This window comes from Nicotiana tabacum, chromosome 1 (assembly GCF_000715075.1).
Source record: "Nicotiana tabacum cultivar K326 chromosome 1, ASM71507v2, whole genome shotgun sequence".
Taxonomy (NCBI): Eukaryota; Viridiplantae; Streptophyta; class Magnoliopsida; order Solanales; family Solanaceae; genus Nicotiana; species Nicotiana tabacum.
In genome coordinates, this window is record NC_134080.1 from 37979888 (window position 1) to 37987673 (window position 7786).

Below are 7786 nucleotides of genomic sequence, written 5' to 3' on the forward strand. Positions count from 1 at the left end.
GACACACAAATCTTAACACACATGGCACATAACTCACACAGTATTGAACTCATCAAAATACTCTAATCACAGCAGTTAAGCAAAATTAAGATCATACAATTTAAGGTACTTATACAAGAGTTAAAAACTGAGTCTAAGTGTCACAACCAAAGTACTCGCTATTCTCAAGGCATATCAAAGTCAGGAGATATTTCTCCACTTCAATTCATAGCACAATGGCTCCTACTCCTAATAAAAAAATAAACTACACCCGATTCAAATAAAACAATTGGAAAAAACCGCTGCACAAAGAAAAACCAAGGAGGAATTACTGCACTACCTACAAAAAAAAAATTGTCTTTTTTTCTTTCGACTTAAATCCCTCAAGAAAACTATTGACTGAGATCTATCGTCGGAAAAGTTTAATTTTTTTTCTTTTTTCGATTTTTCTTAAAAGAAGCTCTTAAAATGAGCTATACTACACAATTACGAAAACAAAAACAAGAAGTTAATATTTTTCTAACACACTACTCCTAATTATCCATAGAAATTCTCTCATCCCACATTAAAAGAGTGTAGTGTCTCCAATACACAAATAAAACAAAACAATAACGAGGGTGGACAAGAAACTCCCTGAAAGGCCAAAGGCCGAAGCAATAGCAACTCATGGGTACTCAGACTTCGCCCAGGTATGATCTTTTGTGTGGGCACCCCACACTTAGTTCTCACCATCTAGCTCGCTTTAGCACACTTCCTCTGGATTTAACAGGTGTCTGATTTAACGTCGCGGCACGACTTGAGCCCTTTTTTCCTCCAACTCAAACTTATAAATTGTACCCTTAACATGGCATTCAGTCTGCGGCTATGATCCAGTGGTGGGGCTATAAGTATAACCAGGCCAAGTAATAAATTTTTCACTTCTCAACCTTTAGATGAGGGATTTAATTCTGTTTCTCCGGCACGATGAATTCAAGAATGTAAGCACCCCGTTCCTCATCCATTGGTTCCTCCAAGGGCTCAGATGACTCGATTTTCATGTTATCATCCAAACACAATGTTGAAAAATGTATGGAATAAGGACCAGTATACCCCAACACTAGAATTACGACACTATTTACGTCCTCATATGTATACACATTAGAGTCTTCAAATATAATATTATCTACTCCTCATATGACTCTAGAGTGATTTCATCAACATGGACATCATCAATAAAACTATGGTCGAATGATTGACTCTCCACTTTTAGCTCCTCAATTTGGCGTATAAGCTCCTTTTCAGTTTTACACAACTCAGAACTATTTTGTTGGGCGTTCGACGCATCAACCTTTGCAATCAATTGAGCCCTCAAGTCGTGAATAACAGTGCCAAATTTTTCGTTCTCTTGTCCCAGTTCAGCTTTCCCTTCTATTAAGTCTTTTATCCCATCTGTAGTTTTCTCACGTTGAGCTTCATATATTTCTAATCGTTCAGCTTGTTCCATTAGCTAGGTTTGGCTCAAAATCTCCTCTTTTTTGAAAATTTCCTCTAGCTGGAACTTACTCTCTTATCAAATTTTAGGCTCTTCCTGACTATCAACTAAGTCTGCAACTTGTTGATCATTAAATGTTGCAGCCCATTCTTCTACTTTGGCCTTCATTCTCTTCATTGTTGCGTTAAGAATTTCCATCTCTTTTCGACGTTCATGAGTTTGCTCCATTAATTGTCTCATCATGTCCATTATATGAGCATCATGTCAATATCTTCCATATCATTGATCCTATCAAACTCACAAACATTATTAGAAAGATCATAAAAAGGGTTCGGAGACGGATATAAAGAATTAGGACAACCATCCCAATGGCCACCTTGACCACCACACATGTTACAAATATTTCACTCATAGGATTGAGATTGTGCGCACAACCCGCTCCTGGGCATATTACGATAATTTTTCCACTAGTGGGGTCCTTCACAATATGGACAAGGATCGTCAAAGTAAGAATAATCATCATTCAAACAATCTTCATTCCAAGGTGTCATGTCAAAATAAGAAAAGAAAATACTAACTAAATAAAAAAATTAAAAACTTGAACAAAAATCAACTAAAAGCTAAACTTAAATAAATAATCAATTACTAAGTCCTTGGCAACGGCGCCAAAAACTTGTTGGATCCCCAAGTACACGCAAGTATACGTGGCTATCAAGTAATAAAGTGACTCGAAAGCCGAATGTCGAACCCACAGAGACTTAGATTAACCGTTGACTAAGCAAACTAAAATCAATTTAATGTCCAAGATGATCAAAACTTTAACTTTTTTATTACAACTACTATTGTAAAATTTAAACACGTAACCAAGGGAGATATAGATTCCAGGTTGTGGTCGGTTTATCAATCATATTGAGTTCGTAATTACACATGTTAATCCGAATTATCTATGATTGCTAGTTTACCGGATCGTTTATATAAATAGCATGCCCACAATACTATCTGTCTCTCCATAATATATCAACCATATACTCCTATGGTCTTAAATCTATCATGAACGAATATAATAAATGGTATTCAACTAAGTAAGACTGTTAGGTATATTTCTATCCTAACCGCGAAATCTTTCCCCGAGCCACGGGTTCAGAAACAAGATCTCTCTAATTCTACTCTAATCTAAACGTGGCTTTCCCAAGCATAGCATAGATAGTAAATAGAACTCAACTACTGGCGAAATAATTAAGCAATTATGCACAGAATTAGAGAAACGACCAAAGATGATAACTCGAATTAACGGTAATATAATTAATAAACTTCAATATTCATGACAACCACAACCCTAGAACACGAAGTTTACCTCCACATAGTCATGGTAGCAAAATAACAAGTCATCCAAAGAAACGTAAAGATTACTAAGTTTGATGGAAGAAAGATAGAATCAGATGAATTCCGGCCTCCACGGAGGCTTCGTGCTCTCCCTAGGTCTAAAGTATGTCAAAAGTCCTCAAAATAACATTTTTATATGTATTTATACCAAGTAGTGTTGGGCCAAGACGAAATCTCCTTTTTCTAGCCGAAATAGAAAAGCTTGCAAACTTATTGCTTTTCATGTGTCGCCCTGTGCGTCGCACTAGTGCTTTTTCCTGTCAGACCAAAAAACCCAGTTTCTGAACTTTGGAAATTTCTGACATAAAATTACACTAATGCCTCGCACTGTGCGACACAGTGCGTCGTACAGCGCCTCGCACTAGTGCATTTCTTCAGCAGTTGCTTCTTCCTTGAATTTTGACGTCCGGAATTGATACTTGACCCCCAAACACGATCCCGGCTTAATCCCTTGGGCTTTTACTCAGACTTCAAATCTCCAAATAGCTCGAATTCATTCCATAATGTCTACATAGCTCGGAATCACTCCTACAAGGCATAAAAAATGTAATTAGTGCAAAACACTAGCGAGTGAAGGTCAAACTCAATTAAAACATAGTAAATTAGAATATAATAAGCGACTAAAATACGTAATTATTACCTATCATCAGTAGCTGAAAAGATTGGGACTTGGGAGCATACATATTATAAGGTGTGAGAATCTTTTATTGGTGTGGATCCTTTTTAGAGAAAATCGTATAGGCTTAACCCTAAATAGACAATATGACACCATGCTAAAAATATATGTGAGCCGTTTAGCCCCAACATATTACACATCGATTAAGTACCTAAAAGTTGCTATATGTTATTGAACTAGATATTTTTGCCCGTGCTTTAGCATGTGCCGAACAATGTGATCAGAGAAAGTTATTGGGACAATATTATTTGGATGTGTTGCTGTTTAAGTTATGCACTTTCAGTAGAATATAATTGTAGAAAATTATGAGCGCTGTAAGATTTGCATCCGCATTACGTATGTCCATCAATAGTGGCGTTGTGCACTCTTGAAGTAGAAGTTATCCCGTGCATATTTTAGTTCATCTCACAAAAAACTTTTAATTGACTGCCTTATTTCAGGAAAGTGTGAACCACGTTAGAGTTGGCCTAGATTCAGAGTACATCTTACAAAGTTTAGACTTTAACTTTTCACAAGCATATAAAGATTAGTAGTTCAGCAATACCTGATAAAGGAAAGACAACAACTGAGGAGGGGAGGTAGCTGCCCAAGATATGGGAATTCACGTGGTATCCTTCAGTATTTTACTAAACATGGTATGATCTTCTTTAGTTCCTTGAACTTGCAGGTAATTCTTGTTGAAGAGATAGATGCATTAAAACTCAATGTTATTGACGTTTAGAGTTGTATCCATACTATGAAAATATCAATGCTGACTATTATTGACATCAGAATTGTAGCAATAGTTTGAGAAACTTTCATGGAAAAGCCTCCTAGTGAATAACTGTTACATTAAGTTCTAGGTATCTGCAGGCAGAACAAATGACCTCATTAAACTTCACATGGCATGTTTAATATATGTCGTACACCGTGTCTAGGTATATGCCTTGATTAGAAAATGCATAAAAGGTTTTGGCTACTTATTTTTAAACTTCTTGCAACCTAATGTTTGCTTTGGAGTTTGGCTAGTGCAAAACAGTTGATCAACAAAATGGAGGAAGAGAAAGGAAAATAAAGTTTCATACTACTAGAACTATACTTGTCCTAGAGCGTGCCTATAGGAGCCTCTAATTTTAACCCATTTGTCTCCTAAAAGACGTTAAAATTATTTTAGTAGCTTCAGTGGATGAGTGAGAAAATTGGGTTTCGACTAATAATCAACATTAGCAGTAAAGAACAGTTACCTAATTACTGCATTAGATAAGTATAATAACATAGGAAAGGGAAACTAACTTTTACTCTTTTCTGCGTTAGTTTAAAGAAAACTTAGATTTCAGGAGAACCTTCAAAACAACATTGTTATGTAGACCAAAATACAATCAAATAGGACCATTCATCAAGTTTCTGCCACCTTAATTTGAGCTAATTGTCAAGGAATAAGACGCCCCAGCCCAATCCTTTCAGCAAGATGTTAAAATTATTATGTTGAGTCTTACGTATTACCCATCGAAGGATAAGTCCAACCCATCAAGGTCTTCATATAGCCCACTTGAATGTCACAACTAATTTTCTATCAAATCACATAATTAAAATTAAAGTACCTTGTTATTTTAACATTTAAAGTTTTTTTATTGGTGAAAATATTTAAAGTTTTACAAGTTCCTAAATATCGCTCAAGGTGCTTCTGAAAGGACGACTCTACTCAAAACGTCCCCTATGATTAGCACATAAGAATTTTCAATGTTCTATAATGGATGGAAATGATGAAAATTGGTATTTACACAAAGCTCAACTCCTATTCACATCACTTATCCTTTTATTGGTAGATTGGTATCGTCATAAGAACTAACCTCCGACATCATAACATGCACCAAATATGACTAACATTGTAAAGGTTTTATCAACTTTGTTGGAAAGGCAAGAAGTATAAACATATCGGCAGACTTTGTAATTACATCCCAAACAAAATACTGTTAGCCCACAAACAATCCATGCAGGAACTTGTTGTGACGAAATTATACTAATACTTAACAGACAAATATGAACGAGACATATGGTGCCTTAAGGAATCTTAGTTGGTTGAGACTACAGAGAAAAGTAGAGCACATTATTACATAAATATAAAAAGAAAATTATTCGTCTAAAGAAGTTCACTCATGTTATGTTGCTATCTTCTTGCAGTCATTTTCCTCATGAACAATACATCAATGTGCCCAAAACCAATATATATATCGTCCACTCCTTTTATTATATACACTATAAGTATATGAATTTCAGTAAATGAAATATCTTGACCATCGCTATCAAAATAAGGGTAACCTGAAAAAATTCTTAGTTTATTGATGAAGCAAAAATTCATTCTCTTCCCTCTTAATATGAGCTGCATGCAGTTTACTATCATGCAGATCATGCATCTAAAAGACAACAGAATACAGTAGTACCTCATAAATCGCAGGGCGAGTCAGTGAATGAATCCATCTCCTACACTAACAATAAATAATAAAACTACTTAGTTTCAGAAGCCACATAACATAAAGAACAACCAAAACGGAAATATCATATTTTAATTGTGCAATGGAAATAGAGAGGCAAGAAGCTCATATACCACAGATATCACAAGTACTGCATCTAATCATCAATGGGTTGACAAACACATAAGAAGGATTGTATTGATACAGATTTCTACTGACCTGGTCGTCAAATGAGACGAAGAGAGAATTAATGAAATTAATTATCTATTTCCTTCGTGTTTAAATAGATCTCCAGACAGAGAGATAGAATGAAAGATTTCAATTAATGATGAATTCCCGATGAAACGACATTAGTAATGCAGCATTGTCAAAATGTAGGGCACCATGAAAGAATTATCCACATTCATTCCCTTCTCTCGAAAAGCTTTGCTTTTTCATATACAAATGAATTTGAAAAGACATCCCATTTAAAGGGTATGCTGCATTTTCAGTGTCATATGTATAGTTACCAAAACATTTTTCAAATGTCCTATATTTGTGTTCTAAGGATAGATGTTTATATCATAAATCACCTACAGAAAAAGAAATATGGAATATGAAATTGTTTAGTTATTTCAGGCATATCGTCAAGCACCTTAGTTGTTCTTCCCTTTAAGTAGAATTTTTTGTCCAGAGGAAATTCAATGTGCTTAGCGTTGTTACAGTTTGTTTACCTGAGAAAAAAAAAAATCATAGAAGATTTTGAACAAAATAACCACATGGACACACAGAATCCACCCAAAACAATTTTGATAAAAAGAGGAACATTACATGTAAATCAACAATTCAAAATCTTATAATGAATTAAGAAGAAAAATAAAGCACAAATTAAAAAATAACTTTATAGAAAAATGAAAATTCTAAATCAATATTCTATAAAAAAAATAGAAGAAAAGGTTTACTGCTCACCAAGAAAGAATGGAGGAAAATTTAGCGGAACTCGAAAATCTTCTCTTCCTCCATTTTCAAGCTTTTTGAATCTATTTCGTCTATCATGATTCATGTGCAGAAAAGCCCTAAAGGATAAATAAACAAAACAAATGAACAAATTTGAGTACATTAGAAAAGGCAGATATAATAAAATGGAAAAGAGTAAACAAACAATAGAAAATCACCAAAGACAAAATACACACAAGGACATTGTAAAACTCAAGGAAAAAATATTTAGTTTGAGAAACTCAACCCACTAATACGAAGAGTGAAAGAATCGAAAAAACCCAAACCAAACTTTCTATTGTCACAGATAGATAGAGGTAGACGATTCTGTATGTAGGAGTATTGGATATGGTTTGACCCTTTCAGTAGATGAGATCAGCCACATTAAAGCCTTTGAAGAAAAACACTTAACAATGCTGCTATATTTAGTCCTTTTTTTTGCACAAAATACGTTTTTACAATTAAAAAAGAAGTTATATTTGTATATAAAACGCAGTATTACTTTAACGGAAAGTTAGCCGTTAAAATTAAATGCAATATTATACTGCGTTTTATTTAAAAATTAATTTATTTTTAAAAAAAACGCAGTATAATACTGCATTTTCTTAAACGCAATATTATAATACGTTTTCCTATAATAAAATATAGGGTACCTATTTTATTATAGGGAAACGCAGTATAGTATTACGTTTAAGGAAAACACAGAATTATACTGTGTTTCCCTATAAATAAAATATAGGGTCCCCCTTCTTCTTCTTCCCCACGACTTCTGTCTCCATTTTTTTTTAAAATCGCCCACCACTGCTGGTCCCCTCCCCCTCCCCCCTCCCCCGTGAATTAAAAAAATTTCTT

General features: G+C 34.5%; 1 long non-coding RNA gene across 2 annotated transcripts; it reads right to left on the reverse strand.

Moving 5' to 3' along the window:
• Positions 1-2728: 2728 nt before the first annotated feature.
• Positions 2729-7320, reverse strand: LOC107810373 (uncharacterized). 2 transcript variants are annotated; one of them, XR_001653628.2, is made up of 4 exons: positions 7182-7320; positions 6908-7014; positions 5930-5974; positions 2729-3361 (listed from the first exon to the last, which is right to left on the reverse strand). It is a non-coding gene; the product is annotated as an uncharacterized LOC107810373 (long non-coding RNA). The 2 variants fall into 2 exon arrangements; XR_012708577.1 differs by having other exon boundaries at positions 6908-7312.
• Positions 7321-7786: the final 466 nt, after the last annotated feature.